The sequence below is a fragment of the Dermacentor albipictus genome, unplaced genomic scaffold, assembly GCF_038994185.2.
Source record: "Dermacentor albipictus isolate Rhodes 1998 colony unplaced genomic scaffold, USDA_Dalb.pri_finalv2 scaffold_15, whole genome shotgun sequence".
NCBI classification, from domain to species: Eukaryota; Metazoa; Arthropoda; class Arachnida; order Ixodida; family Ixodidae; genus Dermacentor; species Dermacentor albipictus.
In genome coordinates this window covers 2,500,404-2,517,225 of record NW_027225569.1, presented here as the reverse complement: position 1 = coordinate 2,517,225, position 16,822 = coordinate 2,500,404, and positions in this window count along the sequence as shown.

Below are 16,822 nucleotides of genomic sequence, written 5' to 3'. Positions count from 1 at the left end.
GTTAAGCAAGGTCAACGTTGCTTGGTTACTTGAGGCATGGAAAATGTTTCCTAAATTAGGTGCACATAAAAGCACATACTGCATGTAACAATATTGAACACAGCCAGCAAAAAATTTGAGAAGTACAAGGAACTAGGTGCTGACCTAAAACAAAACCATTTACGGTAGGAACATGAAAATATGGTGAGGGTGGAAAAGTAAAAAAAAAAATGAAGTCATAAAAACGGCGCAAAAGTACACTGATGTGCTGAACGAAGGAGCAAGAGAATGCTACGTGAGTACGCTAAAGTACAGTATTTATTTTGCTGACTTAGAGCCGATACAGTTTCATTTGGTGACATATTCCAATGATATTTCGCGAGAACGAGCTGCGAAGCGCTTAAGAAGTTTGTGCGCGCAAGAATGGGCTGCAATATAGAGGGATGATTAAAGCGCCGAAAGATGCGATGGGCGGGCCTTATGTGCCATGCGCTGAAGGACTACCTGCAGTGATAAAGACTGAGAAAATCGGAAAGTAGCCCTATAAGTCTTATTTTCTAGAGGGATGATATAGGGATGTACCAATGTTAGTGATGCTAGACGTTCGTGAGTAATTATTCGTAAAGAAGCGAATTGGATTGACAATAAGCATGCAGGAAGTATGTGAACGTAAGGATCGGAAAGGCAGCGCTTCAGGTCTTGACCAACACCGAAATAGAAACAGCAAAAATCCTCTGGACGCCGGGAATCGAGTCTCTCGCGGGCAACCAGGCGGCGCACGCCGCGGCTCGAGATCATGCACGCCGAGCCATCTCCGACACGCAGAGAACACGGACCAACGACTGCGACGAGGATGATGAAAGGATATCTAAGATGTAGTCGGACATCCTGGCGCACTACAGGAAGCGGTAACCTGGAGAAGACTCCAGGCTGGAACCTACCCGCATGGAACACTGCTGCACCCCTTGTATCCGGGCACCTACGGGCGAGACTGCAAGTTCTGCGCGCCGGACACGCCCACCACCTTGCGCCATATGGTGCTGCAGTGTAGAAATAACCGCGAAGTACCACCATCATCATCACCACCAGCCGATAACATGCAGGAAGAAGCTGATATGGAGGAAGAATCGGAAGACCAGTGGGAGGCTCTGCTGGTGACGCAAGACCCTGACAGCCAGCTACGGTTCTTGAACAGGGCTCGGGCGGCGCCAGTGAGCCATGGCTACCTGGACTGAGGAGGCCACCCACCTTTGGGCTCAAGAAGCCTGGTCTAACAATAAAGTTTATTTCTCTCTCTCTCTTGCCTCTCATTCTGCGTGTCAATCCAAGCACCTACGCAGTGACACGTAACCATTCAGAAGTATTGGCCAAGAATGTTGATACACAGAAATACAACAGTCGGGACGACGCTTCATTCCAAGAACGAAAAATGGCGCCGACGCAAAACCGAACACAAGCCGATGATTGATGATGACTTTTCACAGGTGAAGATGAAGTCCGCATAAATGCATACACTAATTTCTCCCGCGGACAGAAGCGGCCAGCCTGGCCGCACATTAGACTGTGGAGAGGAGATAAAAGGGCTTCAGGTGGGAGACATGGACGATCTCTGTTCCGCGGCAGCGTCAGTGGTTTGGGGCATCAACAGGTCTAACGGGATAGTTCATCGGCGATGTCTGCTCTATGACTTTGTAGAGGCCAATATATCGAGACTCAAGCTTCTCACATAGACCCGGTGCTCGTGCAGGTGTCCATAGGAGTACATTGTCACCAGGTTGGTAGGAAACGGCGCGGGGAGATGCATCGTACCGATGTTTGCGATCGTCTTGGCTGGCTTCAGTGTTCATACGGGCGCGCCGACGTCATTGGGCAAGACGAGACACAAACTGATCGCAAATGAATGTTGAAGCGTTGACAGGGCCAGAGAAGAAATAAACGCCGAGTGAAGAGGTTGGGTGGCGGCCGTATACAAAGAAAAACGGAGAGTATTCGGTGGTCCGTTGAGCAGAGGTATGTATGGAAATGGCAAAAATAGGAGAATCGCATCTCAGTTACGATGGTCAGGCTCAATATACATGGATAGCATGTGGCGAAGCATGCGATAAAATCGCACGCTGTTAGCCGGTTAGGCCATTGCTCTGAGGGTGGTAGCTAAACGTTATCTTGTGTATGGCGTTGTACGCTAGCAGAAATTGATTAAGAGCACTTGAAAGAAATGCGTTGGCTCGGTCGCTCAAGAGAACGTGAGGCGCCCCATGACGTAAGTAGATAGCCTGCAAGAAGGCAGCTTCGTCGAGTCCTTGGACGTCACCCGTATTGCTTGTTAAATGAAAGATGGCACACGACGTTTCTGCGTAGGTTATCGTCATCTAAACCCCATTACCAAGAAAGAAGTCTTCCCCTTGTATCGCATTGACGACGCCCTCAATTGTCTCCACGGTACCAACTACTTTTCATCAATAGGCCTGCGGTCTGGCTATTGGCTGATTTCTATCGATGAAACAGACCAAGAGAAGACCGCGTTCGTTACACCTGATTGTCTATATCAATTCAAATTTATGCCATTAGGTCTATGCAACGCCCCTCAGCGATCGAACGTATGATGAACTCTTTGCTTCAAGTGTTCAAATTGTCAACATGCCTCTGCTACCTTGACGATCTTCTCGTATTTTCGCTTAGATTTGAGACACACCATGAGCGCTTATCAGCTGTTCTTCAAGTCATCCGCGAGGCTGGGCCCGAAGTAATTTCCTCGAAGTGTCACTTCGGTCGTCAGAAGATTACAGTGCTGGGTCACCTCGTCGACGCCTCCAGTATTCAAACAGACGCGGAGAAAATTCGTCATGTCATGTCTTTTCCTGTACCTCAGTCTGTCAAAGACGTCTGACATAATGTCGGCCTCGGTTCCTACTTCCAACACTTCGTTAAAGATTTCGCAGTGATTGGCCATCCTCTCACTGATCTTCTGAAAAAGAACGTGCCGTTTATGGGGCCCCGCTGAAACTTCCGCGTTTATCCAGCTCACCAACATTTTTATAACGCCAAATATAGGCCCACATTGACATGTCCTCTCCTACGGAGGTGCCTACCGATGCCAGTGGTCAAGGTATCGGAGTCGTCTTAGCCCAGCGCCAACAGGGTCAAAGTCATGTTATCGCATACGCTAGCTGCCTCCTCACAGCACTGGAGCGCAACTATTCGATTACAGATCGTGAATATCTCGATATCGTCTGGGCGAGTTCCAAATTCTGCCCGCACTTCTAAGGCACGCACTTCTGTGTAATCACGGACAACCACGCGCTCTGATGGCTTTCTTCACTCAAGGATCCTACCAGACGCTTTGGTCGCTGGGCTGCGCGGCTGCAAGTATATTGACACGTGTACTTATCTTTATCGGGCGACCACGTTTCGCCGCTTAACAACTGTAATCGCAGAGCGAGGGACGCGCCTGAATGTATCCGATGTTTCTGGAAAGTTATCGATGCTTCTACCTGGCTGTCTGTTGTCGCCGAACCTTGTGTTATCTGATTTCATCCCATAACGCGAATGGTGTAGAACTTTGAGGAAGGCGCACGGGTCCGAACGATTAGTCTGGAACGTTCGACGACTGCTCTATAAAAGCCGACGCACTTGACCCGCTGATCAGTTTTCCGACGATCGCCGACCGTGTTCGCCGCTATCGTTGTGCTATAAGTGTAGCCTGTTTTTGTGGGCACAGGTTCGCCCAATAAAAGCTCGTTTTGTATTCCACCGTATTGCTTCTTTCTTCACCGTCACTACCACGTGACATCTGGTGGAGGTGCTTTGCGTTCATGCACCGGACGCCCCCACAAAGCCGTGACCCAAGCCCTCACTCGGAAGACACCAACGTCGATAAGAACCAGCGAGGTAGCCGCAGGCTGCAAGGACTGCCCCCGGAGCACGGACTTTTGCCCGAGACGACTAGAAGGATGGCCACCAAGTCCACCCCAATGGCAGCACCAGCGTCACCCGTCGTGCTGCAGCAGCCCAGGGAGCCTCCGACGTTCCGTGGTTCAACTTTCGAGGACCCGGAAAGCTGGCTTGAGACGTACGAAAGAGTCGCTACCTTTAACAACTGGAACAGCGACGACAAATTGCGATATGTGTTCTTCGCTTTGGAAGACGCGGCCAGGACGTGGTTCGAAAACCGAGAAGCCACCTTAACAACCTGGGAACTTTTCCGAAGCGGCTTCCTGAAGACATTCGCAAGCGTCGTACGCCGAGAACGAGCCCAAGCGTTACTAGAAACCCGGGTGCAGCTACCTAATGAGACGACCGCGATCTACACGGAAGAAATGAGCCGTCTCTTCCGCCACGCCGACCCTGAAATGCCCGAGGAAAAGAAAGTTCGCCTACTCATGCGTGGTGTGAAGGAGGAACTTTTTGCCGGGATGGTACGAAGCCCACCGAAGACCATCGACGAGTTTCTTCGCGAGGCCACCAGCATCGAGAAGACACTCGAGATGCGAAACCGGCAATTCGACCGCCGCACGAACGCGACAAACTACGCCGGACTTCAGTCACTGGCCACCGACGACCTACGCGAGACTATCCGAGCTGTCGTGCGGGAGGAGCTACAAAAGCTGTTCCCATCATCACAGCCTCAAGTGGCTTCGATTGCCGATGCCGTGCGTGAGGAACTCCAACAGCAACTTGGAGTAGCCCCTGAATCGCCGCAGCCCAAGCCGCAAGCAATGACCTACGCCGCCGTCGCACGCCGTCAAGGCCCCCCTCCACGACCGCGCCAGGGCTCTGTCACGCCGCAGTTTCGTCGTCCGCCGCCGCCGCCGCCACCAGCACGACCACCCGTCGCCCAGCGCACCTACCCGACGAAGACAGACGTTTGGCGCGCTCCTGACCACCGCCCGCTTTGCTACCACTGCGGGGAAGCCGGCCATGTGTACCGCCGATGCCCATACCGGGAGATGGGACTGCGAGGTTTCGCCGTTAACGCGCCGCGGCCACAGATTGGCGAACGACCTCGCGATATCGCCGACTACCTCACCGCCACTCGGTGGAGCCATCGACGTGCTTCCCGTTCGCCGTCACCAGGCCGCTACCTGTCGCCGCAGCGCCGACCATACACTGGCCCAGCCCGGGGCCGGTCAGCAAGCCCATATCCGGAAAACTAAAAGCAGCAACCGATGGAGGTGCGGTTGCTGTTCGTCGAACTGACGAAGATCCTCCGCCGCCGACGAAGACGACGACGAAACGATCTCGACGACATAACGACACGCCGCCGTCACGACGAAGTCAAGAAAGCAAGACTACACCGACGAACGACGACTTGACGACGCGACGTTCTAACTTCAGTTCAACACGACGCAGCCGTGATCCGACGCCACGACCTAACTGCAACGCCAGACAAAGAACCACCGACCTCGACGTGCTTCTCGACGGCCACGCAGTTACCGCCTTAGTGGACACAGGGGCTGATTACTCCGTAATGAGTGGACATATCGCCGCCCATTTGAAGAAACTTAAAACTGCATGGGAAGGCCCCCAAATTCGGACCGCTGGAGGACACCTCATTACGCCGACTGGAATCAGCACGGCAAGAATAACCGTTCATGACCGGACTTACCCTGCCACCTTCGTTATCCTCCAACAGTGTTCACGAGATGTCATTCTCGGGATGGACTTCCTGAACCAACACGGCGCAGTCATCGACCTGAAGTCGAAGTCAATAACGCTGTCGGAAGATAAAGCGATACCGCCGGAGAGCCCTCGTAGTCACCAAGCTTTGAGTGTGCTTGAAGATCAAGTGAGCATCCCGCCTCGCTGCAGCATTGTTCTTTCGGTCAGCACCGAAACACCCGCTGACGTAGAAGGTGTCATCGAAGGCGACCAACGCCTCCTGCTAGACCGTGAAATTTGCGTCGCAAGAGGGATCGCTCGACTGCATGGAGGGAAAACTGAAGTGTTGCTGACAAACTTCAGCCCGGAGTTCAAGCACATCAACAAGGGCACGACGATCGCATACATCGAGGAATTTCAGGAAACCAGCGATGCGTTTGTCCTCTCGGATTCTGTTGCATCTACCCCGACGACCGTAGTTCCCGAGCCAGACTTCGACATAAATCCAAGTCTCCCCGTGATTAAGAAGCAACAGCTCAGAAGTCTCCTTCGACGCTACAAAGACTGCTTTTCGACGTCATCGAGGATTCGACAAACCCCAGTCGCAAAGCATCGCATAATAACCGAAGAGTGCGCTCGACCACTCCGCCAGAGCCCTTACCGAGTTTCGACGCGAGAACGCGAAGCTATAAGAGAACAAGTCGACGAAATGCTGCGCGACGACATCATCCAGCCGTCGAAAAGCCCGTGGGCATCCCCTGTTGTCCTGGTGAAGAAAAAGGACGGAACCCTACGTTTCTGCGTCGATTATCGTCGTCTGAACAAGATCACGAAGAAGGACGTATACCCCCTTCCACGGATAGACGACGCATTGGATCGGCTCTGCAACGCTAAGTACTTCTCCTCGATGGACCTCAAGTCTGGCTATTGGCAAATAGAAGTCGACGAAAGAGACCGCGAAAAGACCGCCTTCATCACCCCAGACGGCCTCTACGAGTTCAAGGTTATGCCATTTGGACTGTGCTCGGCGCCTGCAACGTTCCAGCGCGTGATGGACACGGTTTTAGCGGGATTGAAATGGCAGACCTGTCTCGTTTACTTGGATGACGTCGTTGTATTCGCCGGAAATTTCGACGATCACCTTAGGCGGCTTGCCACAGTACTAGAGGCCATCAAGTCATCAGGGCTCACTCTGAAGCCAGAAAAATGCCGCTTCGCTTACGACGAGCTTCTGTTCCTAGGCCACGTCATCAGTAAATCCGGAGTACGCCCCGACCCCCAGAAAACAGCTGCCATCGCAAAGTTCCCGCAGCCCACCGACAAGAAGGCAGTGCGTAGATTCCTTGGCATGTGTGCCTACTACAGGCGCTTTGTCAAGGACTTTTCACGCATCGCCGAGCCGTTGACACATCTAACTAAATGTGATGTTGAGTTCAAGTGGGAAACGCCGCAGGCCGACGCATTTGAAGAACTCAAACGACGCATGCAGTCGCCGCCGGTACTTGCGCACTTCGACGAGTACGCCGATACAGAAATCCATACTGACGCCAGTAGTCTAGGCCTCGGTGCCGTTCTAGTCCAGAGGAAAAACGGAGTCGAACAGGTGATATCTTACGCTAGCCGGTCACTGTCAAAAGCGGAAGGCAACTATTCTACGACCGAAAAAGAATGCCTCGCCATCGTTTGGGCTACAGCTAAATTTCGCCCTTATCTTTATGGCAGGCCATTCAAAGTCGTCAGTGACCATCACGCGTTGTGTTGGCTAGCGAATATAAAGGATCCTTCAGGACGACTGGCACGATGGAGCCTCAGACTACAAGAATACGACATCACTGTAACCTACAAGTCCGGACGAAAACACTCCGATGCCGATTGCCTATCACGCGCCCCCATTGACCCGCCGCCGCAAGATGAAGATGACGACGCGTTCCTTGGCATGATAAGCGCCGAAGATTTCGCTGAACAGCAACGGGCAGACCCGGATCTAAAAGGCCTGGTGGAATACGTGGAAGGGCACACCGACGTTGTCCCCAGGGCATTTAAGCGCGGATTATCTTCCTTCACGCTTCAAAACACTCTCCTCGTGAAGAAGAACTTTTCACCAGTCCGCGCCAACTACCTTCCTGTTGTCCCGTCAGGACTTCGTCCAGAAGTACTGCATGCCCTACATGACGATCCGACCGCTGGACACCTCGGTTTTTCCCGGACACTATCGAGGATACAAGAAAAATATTATTGGCCGCGCCTGACCGCCGACGTCGCCCATTATGTCAGAACATGCCGAGACTGTCAGCGACGTAAGACACCGCCGACAAGGCCAGCCGGATTACTACACCCAATCGAGACTCCTTGCCGACCATTCCAGCAGATCGGGATGGACTTGCTGGGACCCTTTCCGACGTCAACAACCGGAAACAAGTGGATCGTCGTGGCGACAGACTACCTCACCCGCTTCGCTGAAACTAAAGCACTGCCGAAAGGTAGCGCAGCCGAAGTGGCGAAATTTTTTGTCGAAAACATCCTGCTTCGACATGGCGCCCCAGAAGTCCTCATCACCGACAGAGGAACGGCCTTTACAGCGGAGCTCACCCAAGCCATTCTTAAATACAGTCAGACAAGGCACAGGAGGACCACGGCCTACCACCCGCAGACGAATGGCCTTACGGAGCGGCTGAATAAGACCCTCGCCGACATGCTAGCGATGTACGTCGACGTCGAACACAAGACCTGGGATGTCGTCCTGCCGTACGTAACATTTGCTTACAACACGGCGGTGCAAGAAACAACACAGATCACACCGTTTAAGCTGGTTTACGGCAGGAACCCGACGACGACGCTCGACGCCATGCTGCCCCACGTCACTGACGAAGAGAATGTTGACGTCGCTAGCTATCTCCAGCGCGCGGAAGAAGCGCGACAGCTCGCCCGCCTACGGATCAAGAACCAACAGAGGACTGACAGCCGACGCTACAACCTCCGACGACGCTTTGTTGAGTACCAGCCAGGCGACCGTGTTTGGGTTTGGACACCGATACGCCGACGAGGACTCAGTGAGAAACTACTCCGACGCTATTTCGGACCCTACAAGGTCATCCGACGTATTCGCGCTCTGGACTATGAGGTCGTGCCAGACGGCATTTCGCATTCACAGCGGCGCCGCGCACGATCTGAAGTGGTCCACGTGGTGCGCCTTAAACCCTTTTACGGACGCTGACGAAATTCCTTATTTTTTGTTGTTGTTTTCTTTGCTATGGGTGTTTTTATTTCGCTTGTATGTAGCATCGGGTCGATGCTTTTTAAGAGGGGGGTATTGACACGTGTACTTATCTTTATCGGGCGACCACGTTTCGCCGCTTAACAACTGTAATCGCAGAGCGAGGGACGCGCCTGAATGTATCCGATGTTTCTAGAAAGTTATCGATGCTTCTACCTGGCTGTCTGTTGTCGCCCAACCTTGTGTTATCTGATTTCATCCCATAACGCGAATGGTGTAGAACTTTGAGGAAGGCGCACGGGTCCGAACGATTAGTCTGGAACGTTCGACGACTGCTCTATAAAAGCCGACGCACTTGACCCGCTGATCAGTTTTCCGACGATCGCCGACCGTGTTCGCCGCTATCGTTGTGCTATAAGTGTAGCCTGTTTTTGTGGGCACAGGTTCGCCCAATAAAAGCTCGTTTTGTATTCCACCGTATTGCTTCTTTCTTCACCGTCACTACCACGTGACAATATTCCTATACAGTGTGTACAAGCCGGGCCGATTACATCAAGATGCAGACTATTAAAACGCTATCTAGTGGATGAACCACCCACCGACCCGGACCCGGATACCGGCGCTTGCGTTTTCTCCGTTTGTCAGCTGCTACACGCTGCCGACTAACAACGCCGTGAAGCCACTTTGCGTGCCGTCATTGATGGCTTGGAATCTTTGCTGTCGGACTCCCTTTCACCTGTTTGCACTCCGGGATGGTGCAATATACCGCAACAATGTCTGCCCCGATGGTCCTGCTCTACTCCTCGTCATTCCTAAGCACCTGCAGTCAGCTGTTCTACACGGAATTGACGATTTACCAACGGCAGGTCACTTTGGCATTTCCCGCACCTACGACTGCATCCGCGATGCTTCTTTTGGCCATGCCTTGCTCCCTCCGTCCGGAAATACGCAGCGGCGTGCGAAAAATGCCTGCGCTGACAAACATCATCGACGCTCTCTGCCGCGCGCCTTCAACCACTCAGCATTCCCTCGGAGCCGTTCTTTCGCGTAGGCTTGAACTTACTTGGCCCTTTCCCGCTATCCGCGTGTGGCAACAATTGGGTCACTGTGGCGACAGAATGCACCACGCGCTACGCAATCACCAGAGCGTTTGCAACAAGCTGCGCCACAGATGTCGCCGGTTTTCTTTTACGCGGCATGATTCTGCAGGATGGTGCTTCACACTAACTGCACACAGACTGTGGTCGGACATTTTAACGCGATAGCGTTAAGGAGCTCGTGTCGCAGAAAAGCCGGTGTCGTCGGCGTCGGGTGTCGGCGTCGGTGTCGGCGTCAGCGTTTTGCGGCGTTGACCGTGAGCGATAAATCACGGCAGGCACTCCATAAATAAAAAGCAATTTCAAAGATGGGCTGGGTGGGAATCGAACCAGGGTCTCCGGAGTGTGAGGCGGAGACGCAACCACTCGGCCACGATTTCAATGCTTCCAAAAGGTACAAACGCGCCTCTAGTGAATGCGGTGTTGCCTTCGAAACGAGCCGTGGAAAGTTATACTGTGGTGTATATCGGTAATTATGAACATGTAACTTACAGAAGTCGCAATTACACGAGTAGCGAAGTGCGTTTCGCTGCATTTCTTCTGCGCTTTCCGCACACGGAGAGCCATCTTGCGGCAAACACAGAAGACCCCCTCCTCTCCATGTACGGCGCTGCCCCGACAGATGGCGCGCCACGCGCGCATGGGAGCTGTCGCGGCTGGGACTCTCTCCCCTGACAACGCTTCGCCTGGCTCCCTCTGTAGAATCAAGCGTCCTTCCTTTATTTAGATCACTATCTCTCTATCTCTCTGCCCGTGCCGATCACGGCGTTTGGCTGGCGTGCATCATTTCCCCCTCCGGGATACCGAGTTCTTTGGTTCGCTCCGCTTGCTCAGGCGCACGTTTCGTTGCTGCGCCGAACGCCGCGTTGCTCGACCATATGGCTCGACGCTCACCGCGTCTGATGCGGGGCGCCTCGTAAGTGATGGCTGCCCTGTAGCCCATTGTCTTACACCCATTGGCGGGTCGACGGGAACGCTATCGCGTTCCACTCTTGAAGGCGAAGCTTAAGCGTCCTCCAATTTTTTTTTTTCAAGTCATCGCCGACATCCTGCAGTCCTACTCCACCAAGCACAAGCTATACCTTGCGATGCACAGACTAATGGCCTCAGTGAGTGTCTGAATCACACCCTAACAGGCATGCTTGCAATCAGTATCGTCTCGTCCGACGATACTGATTGGCATTTTGGCCTACTTTATGCAACTTTTCCATATAATTCTTCGCATCACGACGCTGCCGGTTATTCCCCGTTCTTTTTGCTGTTGGGCCGAGAACCCACGTTGCCACTGGACGCATTTCTTCCATCCGCTGCAGTGGAAACCAGCGAGTATGCTTTTCACGCCATCACCAGGGCAGCCCAAGCACGCGAAATTGCCCGCGCTCGCCTCCTGACCACCTAAGACATGCAACGGCGCTTGTACGATCGCCAAAAGAGACGTCCACTTTTCGCCTAGATCTCTGGTACGCCTGTGGTCGCCGACTCATCACGTCCGCCTGTCAGAAAAACTCTTGTCTTGGTAGACAGGCCCATATCCAGTCACCCACGAAATCGCCCCTGTCAGTACCAGTGCCTTATGTGCCCCAAATTCCACTAATGGGGTGCGTGTCGCTCGCCTCCAGTGATATTACTCTCGAGTTATCACCGATATCTAGACGCCCGGGACGGTTCCGCTGGGGGTAATGATACATGCATATTGCGTGTTTCTTGTGGCCGATACACGCGGACGCCCCGAACGAAGACTACGAACGCTCTCGAGCTGTCGGCCGAACTGGCGAGCGCTGCTGTTACTTCTTGTAAATAAACTTCATAGTATCTAGTCTTATTGCATCGTTCGCGTAAAAAGATGTTTTATTGATCGCGCAGGATGTCCTATAAACGCTTATGTAAAAACATAAGCGTTTTTGTGCACATTTGTTCATATTCATTTGTTTATTCCTAACGTTACTCTATGACATTGGTTTACTCATTTCATAGGAACGATCTAGAATAATCTACTGGAGCCCACAAAACAGCTGGCGGGAATCATTCCGCTTCTCCTCAGGCAACACATCCACCCCAGCAACTGCGTTTTTTCTCGTTTTTTTTTTCTCTATTGTGGCGTACGTACAGTCTTGTTAGCCAACCCATAGCACAGCCGCTATTATTTAAGAGCCACTTCCTTAACTGTTAAACGTTAATCCGCTTTGCGTTTTCATGCGTAACCGCTCCCCCCCCCCCCCTCCCCAAACATATTGTTCCTTTCTTTTGTATTTCCCTGCTTGTATTCCTACAGCCATATGCTGCACAGCACGTCAGTCATGAAATAACTAGAGGATTTGTGCTGACCGTTGAAACGACTACCTCCGAAAACCATATATTTGAATTAATGTGGGTAGCTCTATTTATTAAGGTACAATAAAATGAGTAGAATGGCGTGCTCATTGCGGGAATCTCTCGTAATACGACAACCCAAAGCGAAATCGGCAGAACAGTGCGTTTTCTTGGCGTAGTTTGCAGGATGTCAACCAAGTGGACATTTGCAAATTCCCATTGTTTTCCACGTTTTCCCTGAGTGCCTTTGTGAAACTCCTTGAGTGACACAGAACTTTGTTTTACGTCAGGACAGGCTGACGTAATGTCGTACAATGCTGTCTCTCGCTCTGAAGCATTTTAAAAATATAAAAACTATTTCATCCAGCTTGAATAGTAAAGAGCACCATTTATTTTATTCAAAAGGAAATCAGAAGGGAGGGGTCAGTAAAATGCAAAGCGACTAAAATAGCTGATAGAGAATTGGTCGAACTCTTTGCAAATCGAGTTAAACATTATCAAATACGAGAAAAAGGGGATGACGGTGACAAATGTTTTGGAATATCCCCTTCAGTCACGAATTGTGATCGACTGCCGATATATGCTTGAAAAATGGGTGGTGCTTGAGACTCCCATGAAAGTGAATCAAGGTGGTAGAATAATTGTTTAAGCATCTTATGATCGGTCATTAAAATGACAAAATAAGTAAATATCTGAATATTTCAGTAACTCATGTTGTTTCTTCATAGAAAGGATTTAATCCCCCGCTCCAATTACATGCACTAGTTATTCATTCGCCTCATGAGTTTCAAGAGCAAGAAGATATATTTCGATGTTGCTATCGACATGTCCCTCCAGAAGCGCAATGTGAAACATGGTAAAGCTTTCACCGAAGCGATACTCTGTAACGATAATTAACATTCAGAAGCAAAATGGAAGTAATATACGTTATCGGAATGTTCAGTTTGCCCTAAGCTTAATGTTTATTCTCTATTCCTTGCTGCCACTGCACAGAAATGTTAATGACAGGTTACGTCCACAAACGTGGACGCCGGGACTGAAGGGAATATGAGCTATGTTGATCAATTGATAGCGAGCACATTGGTACGAGGCCCGAACTTTGTCATAAGTGAGATTCTTTCTCAACAGCTCGTGTGTCAACCTCAGCTGTGCTGACCTACTCTGAGACCACGCAGAATGCCTCAGTGTTGCGTTTCACTGCTTCAAAGAGTTTGCTTCGGTTTTGATGAAGGCAGCTGCATCACATCGTCAGCCAACACTTTGTTTTCTGAGCTCAAGCTTCTTGAAATAAGCGGTGGCACGCTTCCGTTCCCTTTCATTCCTCAGTGCGTCTGTCTTTTCTGTTATAGTCGTTCTTCCACAGTGTGATCGCCCCAGGGGTCTTTTGAAGCATCCTCTTCGTCAGATTTACAATGAAGATCCGATTTTTCGGGTTTCATAGCGCCGGTTCATAGCGCTGCTTCGAGGCGGCTAGACCACCAAAACGGCGACACTGGTGACTTTGTATAATGACGTTTCAGACCTGCGGTCACGGCAGAATGTTCATACAGTCGGACGGAGAAGGGTTCGTGCGTCGCATATTTCAGACGTTCTTATGAATTTCTCATGGGGTACGTCCGTCCGAATTATCGGGTGTCCGAAAAGTCGGTGGTCGACTGCGCACTGGAGACTCCTCCAGCCAACGACCCGGCGTCAGAACACGATTCGTTACGATCCATATCTTCTACGGGAGTCAGCATTACCACGACTTTCCTTCCCTTTCGAATAATTCAGAGCTAATTGTCCCTGATAGAAGCACAAATTCCACGAGTTTTACCTGAGTATTTCCAGACTATTCAAAATCCCTGAGAATTCCCGGTCTAACCGATCGGTAGACACTCTGCGTATAGCTGTTAGCCCTAATCGTTGTTAATTTCTGCCGAATAGCTATTCATATTAAAATTTAGTAAGTTTCTGATTATAAATTTAGCGATACGGATACTATTTATTTTTGTCGTAAGGTCCGCAGTATCGTAGTTCCATCTTCAGCACGTAATTAATACGTTGGTATTGGTTGGCACGTTGGTATTCCACTTTTAAGGACTAGTTCGAGCGCGCCGATAAACACGCATGGAAAGAGGCACACATACACTCGCTTACATGGGTGCACTAACTGCCGTCCAATTCGCTGACAATAAATGGCGAGAAATATTTGACCATCGGCATTTCTAGAAGAACTTGTGGCGAGTAATAATAAATAACGCAATGAACAAAAGGAGCAGAATTTGGGCATTACCCCACTTCATTGGCACGAAAGGTGTTTCGCCCAAGACCTTTATTGCCACTGTAAATAGCGATAGCTGGACCAAAAATACGCTCATCGTCATCGATGTCATAACGGAAACAAGAAAGGTGATTGAATTTAATAAGCGTTTCGGTGGCAATGAAACTTTCACTTACAGTACAGGCCATTTCTTCCCAAAATAACATTTGTGAGTATTCTGTGCCGTAGTGACGTAGTAATTGCGCGCCTAGTCCTCCTTGGAACAGTTTGCACTGATCAAAAGACGACTTTTTCATTGCGAAGAAAGAACGGCCTTGAATGACATCGTCGCTCACTAAACGTTCACTAAATAACAGCAGGCTCACCCATATATCCCTGATACACTTCAACATATGTAGCCTCTCAAAGAACTATGACACCATGATAGTTTTCTTTTCTAATCTAAATAACCCTTTCACTATCATTTGCCTCTCCAGAAGTATGGTTGAGAAACGCAGAAAGCAAGCTATTTGGTATACCCGCATGCACAATGGAAGTATGTGTCCGTAGGGATGTTCAGTATGGTGGTTCAGAAATTCTTGTCCAAGATTACCACCTATATCACCGCCGCCGTGATCTATCTTTCTCTTGCCCTAACGTTGAATCTGTATTTTTCGAATTCGATAAATCTTTTCTTTCAGTTAACAGTAGAAACACAATAATTGGATCAGTATACCGTTCCCCATCATCTTGTTCTGCAAACTTTTGTTCTCAACTAGATGCTATCTTGAACATCATTGCAAACGAAAACAAAAATATCATCGTCCTCGGTGACCTAAACATAGATATTAATAACCCCAATAAAACTCATTGCTCTAACCATACCAACTGCTATGCGGGATATGGCCTAGATTCATTAATAACCGTACGCACAAGATGTCCTCCGTCCGGATCTCACGCTTTAATAGATCATGCATTAATATACTCACTGGTTTTCCGCCCGTAAAAACCCACGGATAACAGGATCCCTCTTAAAAAGTATTAAAAACATGATAACCTCCATAAAAAATTAAAACGCCACACTTTTATTGTAACTTAAATCGCCGTACATAACTTATTCTCATGCACTTACCAGACTCTTGAAAGAAGCCAAGCGTTCGTACTTTGAGAAAACGATTGTTGAACACAAGAAAACACCAAGAAAACCTGGGATACCATTAGGTCCTTTCGTCATCTGTCTTCACCAAACCACGCACTGAACAAATACAGGAACAAGGGTAGTAATGGAAGCCACTGATATCGCAAATGAGTTCAATACTTTTTTCTGTCCTACACCTGATCATTCACTGGACAGTATATCACAGCCAGTACTCAGGCAAACCCCTTATTCATTTTACTTGTTCCCTACATCACAGAAAGAAGTATCCGATTCAATCGCTAGTTTACGAACTACAGGGCCCGGCCTTGAAGATTTACAACCTTCTAAAATCACATTAGTATCATCTGATATCGCCGATGTACTCACGCACATTATTAACTGCATGTTCAAAACAGGCGTTTTCCTCGACGAAATAAAGCACGGGAAAATAACTCTTACATAAAGAAAGGTAACCGAGAAATAATTTCAAAATATGGCCCTATCTGCATGCTATCTTCCTTTAGCAAAGTCATTGAGAAACTACTTGTAAGCCGCTTAACAAAATACTTTCACAAATTTAATCTCCTCTCACCTGCACTACACGGGTTCCGTCCAGGTTATTCCAGAGAAATAACTATAACATCATTCAGTGACAAAATAAAACATGCCCTTGACAACTCCCCTATTGTTGGTTCAGTTTTCGTTGACTTCAGTAAAGCATTTGACACCATCTGTCATAACATCCTTTGCTTACAAGTTCGAAGCTCTGTGCATTCGTGGCCCAGCTCTCGCGCTCACCCGCCAGTTATTTTACTAACAGAACACAAGTTGTAAATTTCGGAGGTTCACTCTCACGTACTAAATCAGTCACTAAGCGTGTCCCACAAGCCTCACTCTTAGGCCCTTTACTTTTCCTGGTGAACATTATTGATCTTCCTGACTGTTTAACAAGTACTTCATCTATACTATATGCTGACGACATGACTATATTTACGAATAGTAAATGCATAAATACTGTAATAAAACGACTAAATTCTGACCTAAGCAACTTATCTGCGTGGCGCACAAGTAACGAACTTCTCATCAACCGTTCGAAAACTCAGTTTATGCTTTTTCATACACATAAACGCGTCATCACACCTGCACCACTGCTCGTCTTACAAACTCATGTTCTCTCACCTGCACATGAAGTTGTCTTCCTTGGCGTCAAACTCGACCCCCAACTTAAGTTTAACTCCGACGCT